Genomic DNA, 13,789 nt, shown 5'->3' with positions numbered 1-13,789 from the left:
TGGAAACCTGTGCGCCCTCCCCAAGACTGAGGTGCTGGGCAGGAGGACCCCTTAAGCGAGGGGTGTCAGGAGGGAAGCCCCTTCTGCGGAGCTGGGATTGACCGGGGACAATAAGTAGCTGCGAGGACCCTCGGAGGATGAGGAGCCGCCTCCTCGGGGAATACCGGGAGGCGGAGAGGGCCCCGCCCCCTCAGGGGATGGGAGAGAGTGCCAGTTGGGACTGTGGCGGGACGACACCGGTAGTCCTACCCTTGCTTTTCTCTCGGGAACCCGGCCTCCCAGGCACCCCCAAACCCCAGCCCCGGTGGCTCCTACCTCTTCCCGGCGCTCCGGGCTCCGCTCCCCGCCGCCTCCGCCACCCGCTCCCATCCACAGCCCCCGGAGACCCCGCCCCTCAACCGCCAGGCGGGGGCACTGGCATTCGCCAGGGCCAATCGTCACCTCGCTTCCTCAGCCCAGGCACCAATGCGCGCGGGCTGGAGGAGGGGCTTCTCCAATGTCATTTAGGCTCCTCCCGGGGCCCCAAGATCCCTTTTGTTTGGGGAGAGCCAGGCTGGGATTGAGCTCGCGTCACTTCCTGGAGGAAGCGCCCTCCTCCGGCCCGGGCTCGGGGGTGGGCTCGCGCCCCTCCCGGCTCCGCTTCTGCAACTTTCCACCTTGCGTGCGGCTTCTGGGCAGCGCGGTGGCGAGTGTTTCGTGCTTTACCCTACTGGTCTGGGAAGCTTAGGAATGGCGGGCTTTGGGTGCCCAGATTGATTGGGCATATTAACGTTTCATTTTATCCAAAATGTTAATCAATAAAGTGTCCTTTTGGTGTTTGCATTAGAATTAGTTGTTGAAAAGCCGGTAACGTGGCTTTTCTTTCTCTTGGACAGGCTTGTGGGTGTGGTGCTAGAAGCTAGAGCGCAAAGATAGTAAACCTGAAGACAGTCCCCGCCCCACCCTGCCCTTCTTTTCCCACATTACGTTTGGAAGAGAACTACTGGCACTGGAGCCCCCGGCGCGGGGATACTGGGTAGCACCTGGGAGAGCAAAACCCAGTGGGACCTACCTTCCAGGCAGAAGTCGAGTAATTGCAAATTAGTCTGTCGAGGTTTTTAGTCTCTCCAGGTTGTGCCGGTCAGATGAGGGGACATCTTTGTGTCCTTGGTCCCATTATACTGTGAGGCAATGGCGTTTGCAGTAACAAAGGACGGTGTAGAGGATGCAAGGAATGTCTGTCCCTTCTTGTGAACACAGGAATGCAGATCTTGCTGGTAGCAGCTAGCCCTCCTAGGACCAAATAACCCAGAGAAGGAAGAGGATGCATCCCTGAGGTCAAGGTTTCCAGATTCCTTTTCCATAGACTGCACTCCAGTTCACAGGTTGATTTAGCTGGTTAAAATAATAATCATGTTATTTTTAAAGGTTATTTATTTTTTTATTTAATTTTTTTTTCAACGTTTATTTATTTTTGGGACAGAGAGAGACAGAGCATGAACGGGGGAGGGGCAGAGAGAGAGGGAGACACAGAATCCGAAACAGGCTCCAGGCTCCGAGCCATCAGCCCAGAGCCCGACGCGGGGCTGGAACTCACGGACCGCGAGATCGTGACCTGGCTGAAGTCGGACGCTTAACCGACTGCGCCACCCAGGCGCCCCAAAAGGTTATTTATTTTTGAGTGAGCGGGAGAGGGGCAGAGAGAAAGAGGAAAGAGAATCCTAAGCAAGGCTCCTTGCTGTCAGTGTAGAGCTGGATGCAGGGCTTGATCTCAGGGACCAGGAGATCATGAACTGAGCCGGAATCAAGAGTTGGTCATTTAATCAACTGAGCCACCCAGGTGCCCTAATAATAACCACATTATTTAAAATACAATATAATAAATACTTACGATACAGTTAAATATTTACAATGCATGAATATTGTATTGCTTTTAATACATTATTCCTATTCACAACGATTATTAAGCAAGAAACTATTAGGGAAATAGAATTTGATGAGGTTTTTTTGGGGTGCTAGTGGGGCTCGTGGGGTCCAGAGCTGACGGGCGAGAAGGAATTCTTGAAGTCGTCTTTGGTGCAAAAAGGTGATTTTATTAAAGCACGGGGATAGGACCCGTGGGCAGAAAGAACTGCCCCGGGACCAAGAGGAGAGACTGGTAATACACTGTGGAGTCGGGGAGGTAAAGTCCAGGGGAAGTTTCCAGTGAGATTTTCATATGCTAAAGAAGACTCTTAGGATACTAGAGGCCTGGCCATTGTCAAGCTAAGGTTGTTTCCCACCCCCTAGCAAAGTATTAACATCAAGATAGCAGGGAGTTCCTGTAGAAACAGTTCGCTCTGCCTGCCTCCAGTATTTGTCAGTGGGCTGCAGGTTATAAGGAAATTTAATTTTATCTGCCATTTCCTTCTGCCTTTGTTTCCCACATCAGTATTCGGGTAGGCAGACTTAGTCCTTAAGACAGATACAGCCCAGCCCTTATGCAGTCTACAGCCTGATGGAGGATGTGTTCAGTCTGTGCAGTTACAGAGAAGTTTGAAAGAAGAAAGCCAGAATTTATGTCATCACAGTGGCAGATACTCTCATATGATATCTTACTTAATCTGCACTACTATATGATAAATCTTTCCTATCTCCCTGAGAAGATAGAAATTATCTATCTAGTAGCTAGTAAATGGCAAAGAAAGAACTTCCAACAAGGATGTAGGGACTCCAAACCTGTGCCATATTCTGCTGCCCGCACACTGACTCTCACAAGGAGGATTGGTCCAGAGAATGGGCCTGAAAGACTATAAAACCACCATCAGAGCTAGAAAAAGGCTCCTTGCTTGCCTGCCCAATTGATTGTAGGCCTGAGAGAGTCATCTCTATTTAAAGGACAGCAAGACTGTGCTGAGGTGCTCAGCAGCAGCCCAAGGACTTTTGAAGTAATGAAGTATGAAATTCAGAACTGAAAGACCCCGTTCCTTGTGTTCAGGAGACTGATGGTCTGAGAGGTGGGATGAAGGCCAGGCACAGAGTAGGTGCTCAATGAATACTGACTTGACTTAAAAACAGAATGTCTGGGATGGTTAAAAACATGGACCGTGAGGTGCTGGAATCGGCCGAGGCCTTGAAAAATCCCATTTCCTTCTCCTCCCTTTTGCCCAGCCTCAGTGTTTGCAATGAGGAAGTGCCTCATTGCCTGACAATGAGGCAGATGTGGGAGAACAGGCTATTTTCTGCTAGCTTCTGAGTCACTCTAAGAGTTGTCCTAGTGAATCAGCTCCTCCCTCCCTCCCCTCCTTTCCTTTGTAGCTATTAACCCACCACCACCCATTCTACTCCCAGGGGGACTGGGAGGGCAGTGCTCTGTGATTTACTTCCTTTATGGCCACCAGCAGCTCCCCTGACCCCCTGGGCTCTCTCTGCCCATTCCTGAGTGAGTGTGGGAGGACCTAGCAAGAATGACATCATCCCTGTCTGGTAGGAATCAGAGTCCTGAGGGTGTTCAAACTGCTTTCCTTTTTATTCGTCACCTCTGGAGGTAGTGGACCGGAGGAGTTGGTGACCTTATGGAGACCCTTAGGCTGCAGTATGAGAGAGTTCTGGAGTTTTGTGATTTTTCAATACATAAAACATGTAAATAAATTTAGAATCTGGTACAAAGGTGTACACAGAGGTAGAAAGTGGGTTCATAATAATACCTTAAATTTGTACAACATTTGTATATCTATTACTTTATCAACTTGCCAGTAAATATTTATTAAATGCCTACAGTGTGTCAGGCAACAAATTCATAAGAGGTGGTAAAGATTATAGATTGTGTCAAATTTTCTCCAAATAGGTAAACTTCTTGGGTAGGCGTTCCATAAATGTTTATTTGCTGTTTTGTGGAGGTAATGATGGAATAGACTAGAAGGGCTAAACTAGAAGAAAAAGAATTTAGAGCTCTGTTGGAGTTCTCCCTCTTCACAAGCCATATGAGTTTCCTATGGCTGCCGCAAATTACCACAAATTGGATGGCTTAAGACAACAGAAATTTATGCGGTGCCTGGGTGGCTCAGTTGGTTAAGCGTCTGACTCTGGATTTGAGTTCAGGTCATGATCTCACTGTTCATGAATTTGAGCCCCACATCGGGCTCTGCATTGGCATCATAGAGCCTGCGTGGGACTCTCTCTCTCCCTCTTTCTCTGCCCCTCCCTTGCTTGTGCTGGTTGGTGTTCTCTCTCTCTCTCAAAATAAATAAATAAGGTTTAAAAAAAAAGACAACAGAAATTTGTTCTCTTTCAGTCTGGAGGCTCTAAGCCTGAAATCTAGGTGTTGACAGGCTGGTTCTTTGGGGGAGGGAGCTCTGAGGGAGGATCCATTCCTTGCCTCTCTCCTAGGCAATCCTTGGCATTCCTTGGCTTATAGCTGCATCATCCCAGGCTCCGTCTCTGTCTTCACATGGCCTTCTTCCTTGGGAGCCTTATGTCTATACGTCCTCTTCTTTTCTTATAAGGATAACAGTCACCTTGGATTTAGAGCTCACCCTGATGTAGGACTTCATCTTAACTCATTACACCCGCGAAGGCCTTATTTCCAAACAAGTTCATGTTCTGAGGTTCGAGGTGGACAGGCACTTTGGGAAGGCGTACATTCAAACCAGGACACAAGCCTACTTGACAGAGTAACCTTCCCCACTTAACTCCATTTAAGTTCATCAGTAAATGGCATGAAACTAAGGAACTGATTCCTGAAGATTACTTTGTTCTATGACTGTATGATATATATACAGGAAACATTTCTCAAGTCTTTACTATATGCCAGGCACTATGAGATTGCTTTATAGTTCATCTCATTTAAGCTATAGAAGAATCTCAGGAGATAGGTGTGAATATTCCCATATTACAGATGAGGAAACTGAGGCACAAAGAAATTCACGGCCATGGAATTCATAAGGGATGAATATTGGATATTTACTCAGATCTGATTCCAAAGTGTACCCATCATAATTACTATGCTCTATCATCTTTCCATCATGCTAGATGGGAATATGGGGAATGAAACAAATATTTTAAAATTTTGATTTATGGGCCACTTGGAGTTGAGTAGCAATCTTCCTGCAACTATGAGCATAGTTTGAACCTATTTAAAACAAGGGAAAGCAAGAGAGGAGGGAGAGGGTGGATAGCAATGGAAACTTAATAAGGAAGAGGAGAGCCATGGGCACTTACCTGAACCTCAGTTTCCTCATTTGCAAAATAGAATAGTTCCTTCCTACAACACCTGGTGGTTGTGAATATCCAAGCGACATGATGGACATGAAAGCATTAGATAAACTCTATGAGGGATTATTATAAACTGCCTGGGAGATCTTGCTCAAGCTCTTACTTCTCTCTGGCCCCAGCCCTTCAGCTAACATCTGGGGCTCTATAAGACTTCTAGCTGTGACGCACTGGGACCTACTAAGTTGCCGGGGGGGCTAGATGTAGAAGTTGTTGTGACTGGGAAAAGTGGCCTGTCTTCCCCACCTCCCATTTTCTTCAACCCCCAGGGGGCTCCTCCACCAGGGGATCCAGAGAGGGTAGCCTAGAAGCCAACGAGTGCTCTCTAGGCCGGTACCAAGTTGAAGCAGGAGAGGAGATGTGCTCTCCACGGATCCCTGCATTTCCCCCTATCATCTGTCCCCACAAAGGCCTTTCTGAGTATTCCTGAAGCGTTTTCTTCCTGCTTGGATCATCCCGACTGGGCGACTGGGGCACAGGAGTGGAGAGATTCTGGGCGTGGCCCTCACTGTGTTCTCGAGCTTATTGCTCCCCCTAGTGCCCAGAGAGGAGTCCTGCAGCTGTCGCCTTCCCTCTTGGCCATCCCCGTGAGTTTCAGAAAGGCTTCTCCCCTGACAGTTTTTCCTTTTATGGGTGTGGGCTGAGCGCACAGCAGGTAAGGTCTCCAAGGACCACCTGCAGGGACAGATTCTCCTGATTTCTAGCTAAATATTGGGGCCAGCTTGGCCATGCGGGGGCAGGCACACTCTTATCCTGGATTGTGTGGGGAAGGTTGAGAAGGAAAGGGAAAGTAAATGTAACACTGAGTGCCTACCTTGTATCAGGCAGGCACTGTGTCAGGAGGTTTACTTATATCACATGCATAATCCTTGTGATCTCTACATATGTAATACTTGTGATCATCCTAAGAGATAATTATTATTACGTCTACTTTTTCGGACAAGAAAGCAAGTTCAGAGAGGTGAAGTGTCTTGTCAAAGGTCACATAAAAACAACAATAATGTGGGGTGCCTGGATGGCTCAGTCGGTTGAGTGTCTGGCTTCAGCTCAGGTCATGATCTTGCAGTTTGTGGGTTCGAGACCAGCAACGGGCTCTGTGCTGACCCCTCAGAGCCTGGAGCCTGTGCCTGCTTTGAATTCTGTGTCTCCCTCTCTCTGCCCCTCCCCTGCTCATGCTCTGTTTCTCTCCCTCTCTCTCTCTCTCTCTCTCTCAAAAATCAATGAAAACATTTTTAAAAATTTGAAAAAACCAACAATAATGTTAATAACATCAACCAATTGTTTGGTGCCTACTCCACAGCAGGCACATTATTTCTTTTAATTCTCACCACAGACCTTTAAAATAATCACTATAATCTCTATTTTACTCATGAGGTCACTGAGATTTAGGGAGTTGAAGAAAGAGGTAACTGAGCAGCTCGACTGAGGTCAAAGAGTGAGGTCCTCTGGACTCCAATCCCACACTGCTTCCCTTGTACCATTGCCTCACAGAGCCAGTGGGTGGTAGAGGCAGGTCTGAGCCCAGGCCTGTGTGACTCACTATTCTTTCCATTGTGGGGGCTGCCTGGTGGCCCTTCCCGAGGACCAGGAAACTAAGGCCATGTGTTTTTTTTTTTTTGTTTGTTTGTTTTGTTTTGTTTTGTTTTTTTTTGGATATCCAAACTGGAGACAGGATGGCTATGAAAAAGCCAAGGCAAAAGTCCATAGGATCTTGGGGAAATGCATAACTGGGGTGGCGCCCTGGGAATTGCACTATGGTATTCTGTTAGGCGCCTTGAGGAGAGTACCCAGAGGTCCCTAAGTCCCATCTCCCTCATCCTACGTGGATGCTATCCTATCCACATGCTCCCCTCAAGTTGGTGGTCTAGGACAATGAACGCAAAGCTCACAGAAGAGCAAAAGAGAAATGCAGATGGAGTGCCATCTAGCCCGATAGAAAATTCTTGGAAATAGATGGGATAAACCATGGAGTTCCCAAATCACCCAGCCAAGTTCCCAAGGATTGGGGTCATTTTTAACTCATCCCCATCACCCACAAAAGACAGGTTAGTCATAGGTCTCTGGAAGAATACTCTATGCTGCTTTGAAGGAGTCTCAAATTTTCCTTTTCATTCTAATCTTTGAAATTATTAAATTATTATTGAAAGACATATGCCAGATGATGAGCTGATAAACTGGTTGATGTTATGTTTGTTACTTCCAAATATAAATTTCATAGAGGCAAACAGATGGAAAAAGATTTCAGTTCCCCCCCCTTTTTTTTTTTTTAATAAATTGACTATTTCATTAAAGGTTGACTCTTTCCCTTTCTTCCAACCTCTCCCCTCTCTGTCTCTCTTCCTGTTCCTCCTCTGTCCTAGGTGCCTCCTTTCCCCCAAAGTCTGGAGCCAGACCCCTCTGCTATGCTGAATTGTCTTGCCAGAAGCATTGAAGCTGACTGGAAGGCTGGTCTTGTCTTCCCCTCTGTTTCCACTTCTTCCCTACACATGGCCTGACATTAAGCAGAAAGTACTTTCTGTGCTACAGCCAGAGACAGAGATTCAGCTTGGCCGAGCTGCCCTACGGTTTCGATCTGATGAAAGCCAACTACACACTTCCCCTGGCCTGTTATTTCAGCTGAGGCACCACATGGTTGGTTGAATGGGTCCTTGTTGCTCACAAAAGGGAGAAATATTTGTAGGGAAAGTAAATGACCCAGTTATGGCTGCACCATCATTTCTAGGCAATTTCCTAGTAAGTGTGCCTTTGGAGTAGGCTGGTGCTAGAAGCTTCTATGCCTTCATTTCCTGCTTCATGACTCCTGCTAGGTCCCTGCAGGGTCTAGTCTGCCCTGAACAAAGTGACCAGGGGACCCAAGTTGGAAGGCATCTGTACATTGCTTATCCCTTTTTCTTTCTGCCACCTTGCCTTCTTTTTGTGCTCCTTTTATTCCTGAAATAACCATTGTGTTCCCATCATCGTTACCACAAGAAGTAACACAGTTCTAGGCCTCAGGGTACCTGTAGTCTTCAGGAGAGGTAGACTTGTGGGACTTGTTGACCCCAGTTCTCCTCCTTTCTGTGACCACACTTTCCAAATGACATCACTCAACCCACTGTCTTACATCATAGTCGGGATTCCTCCAGATGTAAGGGACAGAAAACTCCATCCAAACTGGCCAAAGTGAAAACACATTTCAGTGGCTCATGCATTGAAAAAGTCTAGGACTAGGCTGTCTTCAGATGAGCCTTGAGCTGCCTTCTCAAAAATGTAATTGGGACCAGGTTTCTCTCTCTCTGTATCTCTCAACTCTACTTCTGTGTTGGTTCTGATTTCAGACTTGCTTTCTTCCTCAGTTGGCAGTAAGCATAGTGGTTCCAGCTTCATACTCAGTCATATTCATCTCCCTCTTTCCCAGAAGTCTGAGAAAAATCCTGCTCTGTTCTCTCGGCTCTGCTTGGACCGGATGTTCATCCCTGAACCTATCACTGTGGTCAGGGGGAAGAGTTGCTTCGATAGGCAAGATCTGGGTCATGTGGTCTATCTGGAGCTCTGGATTAAATGTGGGGAAAAGCCATAGTCTCAAATGAAAATTCATTCATTCATCCATCCATCCGTTCATTCATTAATTCATTTCTAGAAAAAATAGGGATGGATGTCTGGGAAACAAATAGTGACTGTTTTACTACAGATTTGAGGGTTTGTCTCATATTTGCTCTCAGGTTAATTTGAGCTGCAACCTGTTTCTCTAATCTTGCCCCAGCTCTTGGCCTGGACTTTCCCTTCTGCTGGTCATTGCCGGAAACTCTAGGATGGCTAGTCTTTGTCCTTTCTTGCCCAAAGCACTACTGAAGAAAGACTCTTGTGTATAGCAGCTTTTTATTGAGGATTTGGGGGACCTGGGGATGGTGTGCGCAGCGTTGAAAAGGCTTTTAAAGATAAGAGGTTCTCAGATTTGAGGGTATATCAAATGACCTGAAAGTCTTGTTAAATTGGAGATTGCTGGGTCCCACTTCCAGAGTTGAAACAAAAATATATTGAGTTCTTATGTGCCAGACACTAAGGCTACGGTGGTGGCCTGCTCCAAATTTTCTCTAGCTTTGCTATGCAGAGCAATTTAATTCCTTATTGCCCAAACTTTTCTCATCTCTGTCCTACCCGGGGGGCTCTCACTTTTCATTGCCAGAGGGGCCCAGGAGGTTGCTTTCCTCAACAAAGGAATCAATTTGTACTATCTGATGGAGGTCAACTGACTCAAACTGCAGCCACCTTCCGTGATACTATGTTTCTTTATTTTCCCATGGAATCGGCAAACAGGGAACGTTGGTGAAGTACCATGCTGGGGGTATTGACTAGGCATAGCTTCAGAGGCACAAGAGAGGGAGTGGGATCTTCAGGGAAGAGCTGCCCGACTTTAGTGTGAGCATAGCGAAAGGAAGTAACTTGAGAACCAGACCTACTAGCTGTGGGGCCTGACCGTGCCAGTCAACTACCATGAGTTTCAAATCCCTTACCCGTAAAACTGAGAAAATAATGATGTGTTTACTAAAGGGTTGTAGTAAAGATGAAACAAGACACCAGGACACTTATTTTTTTATTTTTTATTTTTTCAATATATGAAATTTATTGTCAAATTGGTTTCCATACAACACCCAGTGCTCATCCCAAAAGGTGCCCTCCTCAATACCCGTCACCCACCCTCCCCTCCCTCCCACCCCCCATCAACCCTCAGTTTGTTCTCAGTTTTTAAGAGTCTCTTATGCTTTGGCTCTCTTCCACTGTAACCTGTTTTTTTTTTTTTTTTTCCTTCCCCTCCCCCACGGGTTTCTGTTAAGTTTCTCAGGATCCACATAAGAGTGAAAACATATGGTATCTGTCTTTCTCTGTGTGGCTTATTTCACTTGGCATAACACTCTCTAGTTCCATCCACGTTGCTACAAAAGGCCATATTTCGTTCTTTCTCATTGCCACATAGTACTCCGTTGTGTATATAAACCACAATTTCTTTATCCATTCATCAGTTGATGGACATTTAGGCTCTTTCCATAATTTGGCTATTGTTGAGAGTGCCGCTATAAACATTGGGGTACAAGTGCCCCTGTGCATCAGTACTCCTGTATCCCTTGGGTAAATTCCTAGCAGTGCTATTGCTGGGTCATAGGGTAGGTCTATTTTTAATTTTCTGAGGAACCTCCACACTGCTTTCCAGAGTGGCTGCACCAATTTGCATTCCCACCAACAGTGCAAGAGGGTTCCCGTTTCTCCACATCCTCTCCAGCATCTAGAGTCTCCTGATTTGTTCATTTTGGCCACTCTGACTGGCGTGAGGTGATAGCTGAGTGTGGTTTTGATTTGTATTTCCCTGATAAGGAGCAACGTTGAGCATCACAAGGACACTTATTTATATCTCTTTCTCTCTAACACCAATCTGTCACCAAGCCCTATCAGTTTTACCTCCCGAATACTTCAAATGCTAGATCTGCTTCTACCCTCACCTCCACCTTGGTCTGTCCACTGTCCTGTTTCTCCAGGACAACAGCTTTGCCTCCTAAGTGGTCTTCTAGATTCATCTCTGGGTCTTCTGGTCCATTTTCTACAGCGGGCTGAGTAGATTTTTAAGAAAACACAACCTGAGCATGTCACCCCCTTCCCTCCCAATCAAAACTTCGGTGCTCTTAGGACAACTGGATTCACAAAGCCCTTCTTACTTGGTTCCTGCGTATCTCTCCGGAATCATCTAGTGCCACTCTGCCCCAGACAACTGGTGGCAGACCATTTCCTTGAACAAACTTTAGTCAGGTTCCTCTAAGCCCTCTTGCCCCCTCCCCAGCCTCGCTGAGCCTACATAGCCAGTTTTACAAAAATCCTGCTGCGAGTCAGTTTAGGATGCTATCAGGCATGATATCCGATCAACATCTTCATCCCCCTTCTTTGACATAGAGGTCCTTGGTGTGCCTTTAGCAAGAATCCTGTTAAGTCAGTTTACCAAGAACCCCCCCCCCCCCCGCCTCACCCTCTATGTGTCCTCTTAGAAATTTTCCTTCCACTGTCTCCTCACTCTGCTTGTTAGCATTTGTCCATTTGGATTTAGAGTTGAACCTGATCTTTCTCCCCTATCGCCACAGCCTTGACACCTGTTGCAATAGTCCTGAATAAAGTTTTCCTTACTGTGTCAACACATGTCAGGCTTGTTTTTTTCTTTAATGCTGGCTGCTTTTCCGTTCCTCGGAGTCTTTGCTGATATTCTTCTGTTTTCTCGGGCTGCTCTTTCTCTCCTCTCTCTAAAGCCTATACATCTGTCAGATTTCACCTCCATGTCACGTTCTCAAGAGCAGTTCCTCAACCCAGTAGAGTGACTAGGTTCCAGTATATTGCCTTCATAGCATGTGTCATGATTTGTGATTATGTATTTGTGCAATTATGTTGATTAATGTGGCTTTACGTAACTCTTTTGTGTGCTCCTTGAGGGCAGGGAGACCATGTCTATTTTGCTCATGATTCTTGCCTCTAGTACTTTCACACAGTACCTGGCACATAGTATAAATGTTTGTTATTGAAGGAAGGAATGAATGAATACAGGAAAGTGTACTATATAAAAAAGGTGCTCTATAAGTCATTTTTCCTAGTCTCCAGCTGTGCTGATACTCCTGAACACTGTTGGGGGAGATACAAACTTTTGTGGCTTATTTCATCTACTGCAAACCTTCCTGGGGGGAAACCTTGGGTCATACCTTTGGATGTGCAAGGTGTAGATGGCCCTCCTGAAAACTCCCCTTAGAATGAGTCACTCCTCAATGTCTAGAACAGTGCCTGGGATTTGGTGAACTTAAATAGATGACCTGGGAATTGACCCACCTACTGACCTGTTTGGGGGATTCCCAGGAATACTGATAATTCCCTTGAGACAAGTTGTCTCTTGGGTGGATGTTAATGGACATGGTTTTAGGTCTCATTCTGCCCTGATGGGCGCCAGTCTAGCTAAAGATTCCCTATTGGGAGGGGCACCTGGGTGGCTCAGTCGGTTGAGCGTCCGACTTCGGCTCAGGTCATGATCTCACGGTCCGTGAGTTCGAGCCCCGCGTCAGGCTCTGGGCTGACGGCTCGGAGCCTGGAGCCTGTTTCCGATTCTGTGTCTCCCTCTCTCTCTGCCCCTCCCCTGTTCATGCTCTGTCTCTCTCTGTCTCAAAAATAAATAAACGTTAAAAAAAAAATTTAAAAAAAAGATTCCCTATTGGGAAAAAAATACACAAGGGGTTTTACTAGGTGCCTACTGCTCTAAAACAGGGAAATGGTAATATGAATTTAGTAAGATTTCCCATTTCTATGACTGCCCTCTATTTTCCCGTTAGTGTTTGTTGGTAGAACCGGGGGTAGAGGGAGCCAGGAGGGAGAGGATACAGCACGAAAGCAGGGAGCTAGGTGTCTGTTTGGGGACCCGACCCCACTTTTACTTCCTTCCACTTTCTCCCTCCCCTCAGTGCCAAGCTTTCAGAGACTGCTTCCTGCTCCCCATTTTCACCTTCCACCTTCTCCTCATCTCTTTGAGGCCTTACCCCTGGCTTCCCTGTGCAACTGTGGTTTCCTAAGGTTTCCAATGACCATCTTGTTGATAAACCATACATATGTGTCTGGGCCCTACCTTGTGTTCCCTGAAGCTTTGGACACCACTCTCCTTTTTCTCCTTCTCTTGGTGGCTATGATGGCACCTTGCTCTTTTGGCTGTTGTCCTGCCTTTCTTTCCCATTCTGTATTTTTCACTTGTATCTGTGTCTCCTCCAGACAAAAGCTCCTTGGGGGCAGGGACTGTCTGGTTCATGGTTGTCTTAAAAGTCTGTATCATATTGTCTGCACACAGTAGACATGATTAATATTTGTTAAATGAAAGAACAAGCGATTTCCTAAAGCTTTGTCACAGCTAGACTACCCAAGTGATTAAGAGCAAGAACACTGAAGACAGCCTCAGTTCAAATCCTGGCTTAGACACTGACCATCTGTGTGGCCCTAGACAGGCTACTTCACCGCTCTATGTCCTGATTTCATTACAGTGTTTTAAAACTGTTTCTCGCCTCATAGGATTGTTTTGGGGTTAAATAAGTTAATGTTCATATGCCTGGCATAAAGCAGGTGAGTACGTGCCATTTAAACAGAATAACTTATTCTACTTGATGACCAAACATGGATAGTTTTGAAAGTGAAAGGGATGCTATTAATAATTACGTCAAGACAACAGGTGTAAACCAGGCCTGTCCTGGGCAAACAGGGGCATGTGATCACCTTACAGGTGAGGGGTCATTAGGTAAATAATGTTTTCATCTTTGTTGGTTTTGTTACTTCTGTTCATTTTCTTCTAGTGATTAGCAGTAAATGTTTCCAACCATAAAAGCCTGCACGCTTATCTTTAGGAACAACAGAGAAAAAGGAAGAACAGGGGAGGCAGTGTCATAAGGGATGGAGTTGATAGGGCAGCATCCAGGAAACAGAAATGAAGTTGAATTCTTGGAGTGTGGGTGTGGGAAAAGAGGGGAGCCTTCCCATATCCCCCTGAAGCTGTGGGTCTGACGGATGGAAGGTGCATGCCGTT

General features: G+C 46.3%; 1 protein-coding gene and 1 long non-coding RNA gene across 4 annotated transcripts in view; one reads left to right on the top strand and one right to left on the bottom strand.

Moving 5' to 3' along the window:
* Positions 1-375, bottom strand: part of CTTNBP2NL (CTTNBP2 N-terminal like) — a 50,348-nt gene extending 49,973 nt beyond the window's left edge. Inside the window, exon 1 of the mRNA XM_040471306.1 lies at positions 316-375. The gene's annotated coding sequence lies outside the window, so the exon portion shown is untranslated. The remainder of the gene's footprint in view (positions 1-315) is intronic.
* LOC121027692 (uncharacterized) overlaps positions 1-13,789 on the top strand; it is a 145,727-nt gene that overhangs the window by 38,192 nt on the left and 93,746 nt on the right. The gene's annotated exons all lie outside the window — the stretch shown is intronic.

Source organism: Herpailurus yagouaroundi, unplaced genomic scaffold, assembly GCF_014898765.1.
Source record: "Herpailurus yagouaroundi ecotype Mexico unplaced genomic scaffold, PumYag 77, whole genome shotgun sequence".
In the NCBI taxonomy this organism is placed as follows: Eukaryota; Metazoa; Chordata; class Mammalia; order Carnivora; family Felidae; genus Herpailurus; species Herpailurus yagouaroundi.
Note: the sequence above shows the minus strand (reverse complement) of the source record. Positions and strands in the feature narration are given on the sequence as shown.